The 9,901-nt window shown below is 47.9% G+C and overlaps 1 long non-coding RNA gene across 2 annotated transcripts; it reads left to right on the top strand.

The window, feature by feature from the left end:
* Positions 1-565: 565 nt before the first annotated feature.
* LOC112963826 lies at positions 566-9,895 on the top strand. Of its 2 annotated transcripts, XR_003252745.1 has the most exons (4): positions 566-682; positions 3,059-5,311; positions 6,379-6,561; positions 6,788-9,895. It is a non-coding gene; the product is annotated as an uncharacterized LOC112963826 (long non-coding RNA). The 2 variants fall into 2 exon arrangements; XR_003252744.1 differs by having other exon boundaries at positions 3,059-6,561.
* Positions 9,896-9,901: the final 6 nt, after the last annotated feature.

Raw genomic sequence — 9,901 nt, 5'->3', positions numbered from 1 at the left:
CTAGAGCTGAAACAAAAATTTAATGCTGGGACAAGTGTAAAAGTCATCCGTAGCAGGTAGTGAATTCAAACAAAACCCCTTGAATGGCATTCTCCATGTCTATCTTGCCCCTAAAGTCTAGGTGAGTAGATCTTTGGAGGACAAGAAGTTTAGGGTTGTTTTAGGTGAAGGGAATGGAAGCAGCTTGCGTATTCTAAACTTTTTCACAATGAATGCCATAGCTCCATGCCTGCCTCCATACTGCCCATCTGTGGGAAGTGTGGTGCTGGGGTGAGACTTTGTTAACCTGAGATTTCCTTAATAGTCTCTGTCTTCCTACGAAGGCTGTGAGAAGGGCTTCTGTAACTTTTCCTTCTAAAGGAGTCAGGTCATTAATGTATCCTGAATAGTCTCACATACTCTACAGCCGCTGAGTGGGCTGACAGTTTCAATATCAGAGGCTATGTGTTTGGCTTGTTCTGGCGATGTTTGGTTGAACATGGTGATTTAGCCAGGTAGAAGGTGGGCTTATGAGTCACTTCCATCATGTGAAGCTTGACCTGTTATTCGTTTGGTCTCTTTGTAGGGCGAATGGGGTGTAACTGCGTCAGAAGAGGAGGAAGAGAATAGGAGGATAAAAGAATTTCAAGAATCAATACCCAAAATGTGCTCACAGCTTCGAATACTTACTCATTTTTACCAGGTGCCCCTTAGTTCTTTTTGTATATGGATTGTGAGTTTTGCTATGTAGAAATCAATTTCAAATACAGGTTAGGTGTTACTACTGCATTTATATGCACCATTTGTGGATTTGGTCTTCAGTTTTTGCTGCTCTGTTTAGAAGTCTGTATTCACTGTTCTTCAACACATTTTTGTGATTATCTGTGTTTCCCTGATAAAGAGGGATAGTCTCTTCATTTAAGTCTCCTCCTTCTTTCAGGAGGGGAAGCAATAGCCATGTTTTGGTGTAATCTGAAAAAATCTAATTCCTACTGCATTCCATTTGTTTTCTCAGCCTTTGCAAGTTATTGCTGTGAAAGATGTGCGGGAAGAGTCCTTTTTTCAGGACCTACTGCTTTTTCCTAAGGGTGCAAGCAGGGGCAATGGGTGAGCTGTTGGGGCAAGGTGCACAGAGTGCCTTCTTTGAAAGGCATTATTCTCCCATTGTCTTGCTTTCTTACATCTGATTCGAAAGTTCCCACTCCTCAGCGAAATCAGTTCTCAGCTTCCAGGGAAAGCATGCCAGAAGGAAACAGAGGAGGGGACACAGCCATATGTTCCCCAGCAGCCTTTTGGGAGTTGAACCCAGGTCCACTGGAAACCCAAACCCTTCCCATAGCTCACCTCTTGACCTTCACACATGGGAAATTCTTGATGTCTTTTAGTAGGCCTTTTAACTACCCTTATTTATCACCTTTGGCATATCTGAAGTTAGTTTTATTTAACGATGCTAATACTGAGTTTGACCTAGAGCTCTTGGGCCTGCTGTCTTCCTATTTTTTCTTGATATTTCTTATATCTTCTTTCTTTTTACTCTTTACTCCCCATAAATATGCATTTAGACAAATATTAAACATGTAAGCATGCATTATTTCCCTAGGTAAATGAATTAAAGTATTTTTTTTTGCTGGGATAACTCACCCATATTTTCCTTTTAGCTTGCAACAGTACAGTAGGTACAGGTTATTTACAGCAGCTATAATGGCGACTCTGTACCTTTTCAGCATGTGCACAGCACTTCCCAACGCTTCTCTCCAGCAGTTTCCACCATAAGATCCATTTCTCTABTGCCTACAGCTTTGCCAGGATATAGCTACCCTGGATGAAGTGCTGCATTGCCAAAAGAGTTCAGTTCACATGCAAGTTTGAGGGAAAACAGGTCAGAAGTGCTAAGGTCAGAAAATGCTGGTGGCTGTTGTTGGAGGCTGTACTGATCCCAAGCTATTGATGCAAGGACTTCAAGTTTGGGAGCAATTTGCCCTCTRGCTCCAAATATGGCATTTTTCCTGCCTGTGAAAAATTGTGCTAAATTCTTTAAGAATCGAGAGCCCAGAATAAATTGTCATTTGCATGTTCAGAAGAACTGCTAGAGGTTGGCGATTTAGCTTCTGTCTGCCTGGACTATATTCTGGCTCAGCCCCACCATGAATTTCCCAGGCAGGACCTCCCTGGCCAGCCTCYGTCATGTCTGAAGGTCACTGGGTGCTCTCCCTACGCATACGTCCACACTAGCATTTCAGCGGAGATCAGGAGTGAGCTCTTGCAGTGAGTCTTCCCACGCTCCCTACCTCCTGAGCTGCGCTCCAYCCTGGGGAGAGCTCCCGCAGCCCCTTGGCTGGAGCTGAAGGGCAAGAGGGGCTGCAGGCCTGYGCCTCCTGGGTCCTGACTGCTGCCGGCTGCTCAGTCCCAGAGACCAGAGGAGAGCTAGCCCCAAATAACCCCCCCTCAAAAGGCCKACAGGCTGGTCACCACGTTCGCAGCACCCACTGCCCCTGTGCTGCTCCGCGGGGCTACTTGCTGCTGTAGGTGCGGMCTACCGCRAATGCAGGCCTACACACTGCAGGTGTGGCCTACCRCAGAGCGGTGCTTTGGAGGCAAGCAGTGGCTTCAGGCTGGTTTGGCCTGCCTTGTTGCTGCAACCTGGGAACATGTTGAGGTGTCCTGCTTGCATGGCTTGGGTCCTGAGTGGTCTCCAAAGTCTTGTGGGGCTGGCCTGAGAGGTTCGGGGCAGTGGTGCAGGAGCGGTTCCCCTGCAGCCCCCGTCCCGGCAGCCCTAGGCCAGGCAGGGGAGTCCCAGCAGGGCAAGGAGGCCRCTCTGCTTAAAAGGCTGAGCTGGGTGTGCTGCAGACACTGAACTGTGTATGGTAGTAGTTTAAAGACAAAATGAAGCTTCGGAGTTTTTGCAAAAAGTGTGAATACAATGTAACTCTGTTGCTAACATTTGGGTATAAATGCTTGTGTTTGCATTTTCCTGGATTCTCCCTGCCTCTTTGCCAGGCTTATATACCACCTCGCATCCTCGGGTGAAACACATCTGACATGTTCTGAGGTATCTCTTGGGTTTTTCTTTCTCATTCAGGGAATCGTCCAGCAGTTCTTGGTCTTGCTGACAACCAGTTCTGATGAAAGTCTTCGATTTCTTAGCTTTAGATTGGACTTCAATGAACATTATAAAGCAAGAGAACCAAGGCTTCGTATTTCTCTGGGCACTAGAGGCAGACGAAGCTCACATATGTGAAACAGTTTCTAGTAACTACACCTCGGTATCCGAAGGATGTTGAACCTCTTGTTGGACAATGCAATCAGTGTCAACATAATTACACCAAGTGGCGTGCGATAGGTGTCCACCATTTCTGCAGGCAACGTTTCCCGTCATGTGATTGTGTGACACTATATAGCAGAAAGCAAAGTATGTTTTTTTACACTGATGTTTATAAAACAAGGTGACTAAATGAGCTGATTGAACCTCTTCCAATCAACTTGTTAAATCATCCTTCTCCACAAATGCCATATTTAATTTGGAGCTTTGTAAGCTTCCTCCACTGTAACTTTTATCTGTGTCCAGGAAATTGCATCTTTTGTTTTAGGAGGCACCATTTCCTTTTCTAACAAGAAAATAAGAAGGTTATTTTTTCTATATACTTGTTCTATTTGAAAATAACTTTTGTTAAAGCTGACAGATTAGAACTCACACCTAATGTCCGTGTTAACAAGCTGTAGCAAGCATTTTGTTATGCTGATTTTCAGTGTTGTGATGTATTCGACTGTGTGAGAAACTTTGTATGCTGGGACATAAATTTAACTTTAATGTTTCTTTGTTTTCAAGGTTAGCAGTTTCAAGTAGAAATGATTTAACGGGCAAATTCTACAGCTACTGAACAGCAGCAAACTGTAGAAGCAGAGCAGGAGTGAATTTATTTCACCTAAGATATCCTAAGAACTGAAGTTAAAGCCTCGCTACTGTCAAAGGAAAGTGTCCGTAGGGATGGAAGTGAATGAAGTATTTTGTGTTGAGATGTTAGAAAGAAAGGGACTTGGCTAAGGTTGACTACATTATTTCTCTTCCTTCCCTATTTTTTCATTGTAAATATTTATATATTGCTGTCCAGATGCTGGGGTGGGGCGGGACGGGCACGACACGACTATTCTTTTGCAAAGCTGCCATGATATCAGGTCATTTATTATGTTCCACGTACAAGCTTAGAAAAATAAAAATGCAATTATCTTTCAAACACTCGTTTTACTTTTTGTAATGGAAAGGTGATAGTGTTTAGCCAGCATAAGAAAGAAGACACTTCTGGTTAGGAGTGTAATTGGTTTACAAATCCTTCCCCTTTACAGGGTTTTGGTACAGGTATTAACTATAGTCATGGTTCTGAGCAATTTATTGACTAGCAATTGCTCTCAGGTACACCAAGCCTGTGGGCTTTTCTGCCCTTTCTCCACTCAAACCCCTGAAAAGTGGAGGCGCTTGCCAGACAATTCAGGGGAGGCTGCTGTAGGCCACGAGGGAGGTGAATGCTTGTGGGGACAATGCATGAAACCCGCAGCCATGGACTGACAGGTTTGTTCTCTGGGCACCAGAACTCAAAGGTTATCTGGCAGGTTCTGCAGTCCTCAGTTTGGTTAAAGAAAACATGGAAGGGTTTGCACTCTGTGCCCCTTACAGGACCTGCCAAGGCAGCTTCACGGGAGCGCTTGCAGGCACCATTTCAGCCAGAAGAAAATCTGGTCCCGAAGGCAAGGGATCTTTTGTATGCCAAGGGAGAGCTGTATGCTTCAGAGCCTGGTCCCCTAGCGTTGCAAGAATCACTTGACAGGTGGGACTACTCTGTGCACATGGTGGGGGTATTTTGTTATTGTAAAGCTTGAAAGAAGCACAAAGCTTATGTGCTTGTGACTTTACCATGCCTCCCAAATTCTGCTTAGAAAATACAGCTCCAAAGGGACCCTTTTGGCCTGTTGCCTGAGGGAGCTGTTACGTGATCCCATGTGTCCCTAGAGAATCCACATGCCAGAAACACCGCACAAATGTCACCCCTGGCGGACAAGTTCATCACAGTTCGTTCTGTGCCTGAGTTCCTTTCGATCTGTGCAGTTTACAGGACTAGGTACTGCGTAAATCAATCTTTATGTCATGAACTTATTAGGTAGAAGTCAAACAAGGGCTTAATCCCTGTTCTATAGGTTAGCCTAAGTCATGAATCCATTAAATCATTGATTTGCATCCTTACAAACAAAATAGGTACTGAGCTGATGGCAAGGGTGCTCATCCTTCCTCCTCGGTCTCAGCAGACCGGCTACTGTTGGATCTGCCTCAAAGGCTCTTTGGGTAAGCTGATGTATCTATACCTTCCAGCTAGGAAGTTTGGTCTATACCATTTCTATCAATCGTTTCAGTTACTGAGCCAGAACTTGCTTATTCTGAGAGTTTCAGTCTCACTAGGAACTAGTAAACAGTTACTTGCAAAACTGCAAGGTTAGCGGACCTGATTCTTTCAGGCCTTGCGTATCTAGTGTATGTTTTGCTCTCGCTTTAGCCTAATGGCACTGCTCCAAATGTACATCAGGCCTTAGCATGAGACATTTGGGGGGCCCAAAGCCTGAGCAGAAGTTGAAGGAACAGTTTTAGCTGAAGGTTTTTTACCTTTGGTGCCAAAACGAATCCAACAGTTGCCAGGAAACCAGGCTTCAAGGCTCTTCTCCTGGCGGTGCCTCTGAGCACAGCAGACTTTGCCAGGCCAGAGGGCTGGTCTCTTGCAGTGGCTAACCAGGCCATAAGGTACTGGCTGTATGATAGTGCCCCAGGTCGCTGTTGAACACAAGGTTATTTTGGCAGCTTGGAGATTACGGCTGCCTTTCCCTGCAGATGCRGAGGCATGCTGCCACTTTTCCATTTGCGCAGAGCAGTGAGCTCTGGCCAAATGGGCTGGTCTGCCTGGAGGTCCATGGGAGTCCTTAAAGTGCGAGTGTGCTGCAAGCAGGATTAAGCGAGGCATCAGCGAAGAAAGAGGTCCAGAGAAAACAGACTGAGGAGGCTGAGGAGCCGCTGCAACCATCTCTGCCTGTCAGCTCACACACAGCGGGGGGATGATTCCTTGTTTGGGAGGGTTGTGCTTTGAGAGTCAGTGCCTGAACATCTTCCCGTGGGAAGTGCCGGTCTCGGGAGTGGTTTTCCTAGTCCTTACCTGGCTGAGCCTCGTGACAGGAGACTGCCGCTTGCATCCCTCTCCCTTAGTGCAGCGTGCAGAGCGAATCCTGCAGGACTTCCCTGCACGTGCAGGGAAGATGGAGGAGCTGGTTCTTCCGATCCCAGAGGCAAAGGGTTGCTGGGCCACCTGAGAAACATGCTCAAATCTCACCGTTTGCCTTTCCTGTCCTATGCCCTTCCTTCACCAGGTTTCCCATGGCTGTGTGAGCTTCCCCAGGGACACTGCAGCTGGTGGGGCTGCACCCTCCTGTTGTGGCCTTCCTGCTGGATCCTGCGAGGGCCTTTATTGCTTTCCTTCTCCTGCAAGCTGGCAACAGGGGTGACAAGTGTTTTCAGAGGCGGCAACTGTTTGACTACGTTCCTCTGGAAAGGTAAGAGTCCACTTGGGCCCACTTTAAAAAGAGCGCATAGCATCCTGGGCTTTCCTCGAATACGGCTGTATTCCCTTTTCTGCCTTACCTCCGGTATTCATGGCTTGAGCGTTGGGGGGAGCAGAGCAGTGCCATTTATGTGCGTCTTTTGGTTACCTTTTGTTGCATTTTTGATGCCAGTACTGTTTTTCCTATCACAGTCCTTTTTGCTCTCTTTCCCAACCAGCCCCCTCTGACTTTTCTCTACCTGAAGACGTTCGGTTCTGCGCATGGAAGACCATCGCGCTAACCCCCAGCAGCCTCTGGTCTCACATTAGCGCTCCTCTAATCCATTGCTCAGAGCTGCATGGCCATCCTTGGCAGCGCCTCCTTCCCCTTGCAGTCCCCAAATCCGACAGGATCCAGTGGAGCAGTCCCGGTGAGTTCATGGATAACCATTTGCATGCCACATCTCATCTGCACTCCCCCGTTCGGATGAATGAAACCTTAATGACAGCCTGAGTCGGGAAACCAAATTGATGATGGGACCAAGGGCATCCCTTGATGGAGTGCAGCTCCCTSACAGCTCCTCTCGCTCATCCAACCCTGCCATAAGCGCTGTGCATTACACCCAGACAGAAAGGACCAAAAGAGCCAAGGACTCGCACCGTTTTAACCCACCATTTTTATTCTTCTATTCGGAATATTCCTCTGAAGTACAATGTCCCTGTTGGTAATGAGAACACACACACTTGGAACGATCGGCTTGGGGTAAATTGAGGGCAATGCAGATATCTGAGGAAGAGTCATAACCACCCTCTGAGCTCCTCTGGTATCTAGGCTGCAATGAACGTTTTGAATTCATGGCATTAAATAACTGGGCAAGCTCTGTTGCAAAGTTCACCGGAAGTGGACTGGAGCTGTTGCTGAGATTTTCATTTTTTATGGCGAGCTCATCCTTTTTTCTCTCGCTTCCTGGTTTTGCTCGGCCTTCCTCTATACTTGACTCTTCTCTGTTGGAAGCAGCGGCAGGATTAGCTGGTACCGCTTCTCTGCAACAATGAGAATGGCTTTCAGCAAAGAGTACTCACTGCTAGGAAGGAAGAGTCCAGTTAAAAAAAGTTTACAGCAGACGTCTCAACAGCTCACCAGGCACTCCATGCTACTATCACTACACATGCTTTGTTGCTAAAATATAGAAAATATAAAGAATGTCAGAAAAGAACAACTCACCGTTTTCTCTTCCTCATCAGGAAAATAACTATACATGTCAGCACTAGCCCAAACAATACGGAACCYGAGACTGCGGCAGGGAGGACCAAACGATGCTTTTCTACGGCTTTATGATCCACAGCCTCTGCACCTTTGTCACCACCAAGACCTGGTGGTGGAAAGGAGACAATCCCATATATCACTGGGTTCTGCAGTAATGATAATCTCACTGTGTGGCTGGGATTCCCAGGCACTTTTACATTCCCTGTTGTTACTATCGCTGATTCTGGTGTCTTGGCACCGGCGGACAATAAAGTTCATTTACACTTCTCTTGGGCAAGAGCCCACCAGCCAGTGAAAGCCTGAACCATCAGTACCCCTAACTGTGCCTCTGGGCTTCAGGGAGGGCACATGTGCTGGGGACCTTGGATTCACCAAGAGGGCAATAAAATAGGACAAACGAAAAAATACTAATACAAAAGTCAAAAGGAAAGGAAGACAGACTACTTACCCCTGAGACCTCCCTGAAGCTCAAGGAAAGGCTCCAGCTCAGAAGCTGGAGAAGTGCTGCCTTCAGGGACATCTGTAAGTACACACAGACGAGAAAAGGGTAAAATACCTGTTCCAATATACTTGTTTGTAAGGGAAGTGTAGTGAATCAAAAGAGGTCTTGTAATGACCTGGGACACGTGTAGGTCTAGATTCCCACAGCTGCGGAGAAGCCTTCCTGACCTTTAGGTAGGGACATGGCACCCTCCATATAAACCAATAGTCATGACTCACCTGTGGCATTCCCCAGGGACTCAAAATCAGAGTCCAGATGAGAAGATAAATCTCCATCACCTATGGCCACATCTGTAACCAAACACATGAGAATGGCTCCCGTTATCTATTTCCATAGGCTTCTTCAGATTTGAATGGTAGTGAACGCAGGGGGAAAACGTTATCACACCAAGGCACCTGTTGGGCCCTTCCACTCACGAGCATCTTGCAAACGCTCACTAGGTGCATGCACAGGCACCATATGGGTATAAATGTAACCATGCAGAGAACTGCCAGGGGAAAGGACACCCTGGAGTTCACACAAGCTGTAACCTCAACCCCAACATGGCCATAATCCAGTTCTCCCAATTGGATGGGTTTGCTCCCCCTTTCTGGCRATCCTTTACATCCCACAATTCCTTTGGTGCTCTCTCGCCTTTCTGAGGCTCAAAAGTGCTGCTGCAYRGAGGCATGCTCTGACCCTTTGGGACAAGTCGTCCCACTGAACAAGACTCATTAGGCCAGGCGGAGAGCACTCGGCGGTGCTCATCTGCTTTACCAATAACTCCTTTGAGTGACGTGGACAAAAGCCATCCCGGGTCCAGGGAGYGCCACTCCGACTCTTCCCTCCCAGGTCGGCACGCTTGCCCCAAGGGGAAAGAGTCAGGCTCTCTTGGGCTCTGGCTTCCATAGCCAGTGACACCGGTATTCSTGGCTACACCGTGKGCCGGCTCCAGCTGAAATGGTGCTGGCTGCGCTCCCCAGCCCAGCAGCCAGGGCCGGCTCCTCTGGGGCGGCCGGCAGCAAAGGAGACACCTGAACCTGGCTCTCTCCCTTTGCCTTTTCTCCAACACAGGCACCRCCTCCCCTTCCTCCGCCCTCCGCTCTTCCAAACACCACTTGTGTGCTCCACATCTTCAGAACAACTCTCTCACTTAGGCATCCCTGCAAGACTGCTCAGTACCTCRGTGCTTTGGGAAAAAGGCGTATTTCCTGTCGTGGGGGGCTTCCCCGGGCTGTGACACACTTGGAAGCCCTGTCAAGAATCAGAGAGAGGTAAAGCCTCAGCACTGCTCAGGCACACAGCATGCAGAAGGACGGACGAGCTTCCCTCCAAACCCCTGCCCGACCCCTGAATCAGGGCATCACTYGGGACCTCCTTTAACAGCAGGGATCCCACTCTGTGCTCCTTCTGTGCCTAGGGCCTCTGGGGACTCCCTGCAAGTTCTGAGATGCAGACACGGCAGGAGGTCGAGTCGATTAAGAGCTGTGGAGCCTGTGGAACCTGCGCTCAATGTGGTTAAAACTGCCTCCTTCCCCCCAAATGGCAAAGCCCCGAAATCCCTGGGAGCTGCTTGGGGTGGGAAGTGAGGCTGTCTAACAGGAC

The sequence above is a fragment of the Apteryx rowi genome, unplaced genomic scaffold (genome assembly GCF_003343035.1).
Source record: "Apteryx rowi isolate R43461 unplaced genomic scaffold, aptRow1 scaffold_1789, whole genome shotgun sequence".
Classification (NCBI taxonomy): Eukaryota; Metazoa; Chordata; class Aves; order Apterygiformes; family Apterygidae; genus Apteryx; species Apteryx rowi.
This window is presented reverse-complemented; position numbering and strand designations above follow the sequence as displayed.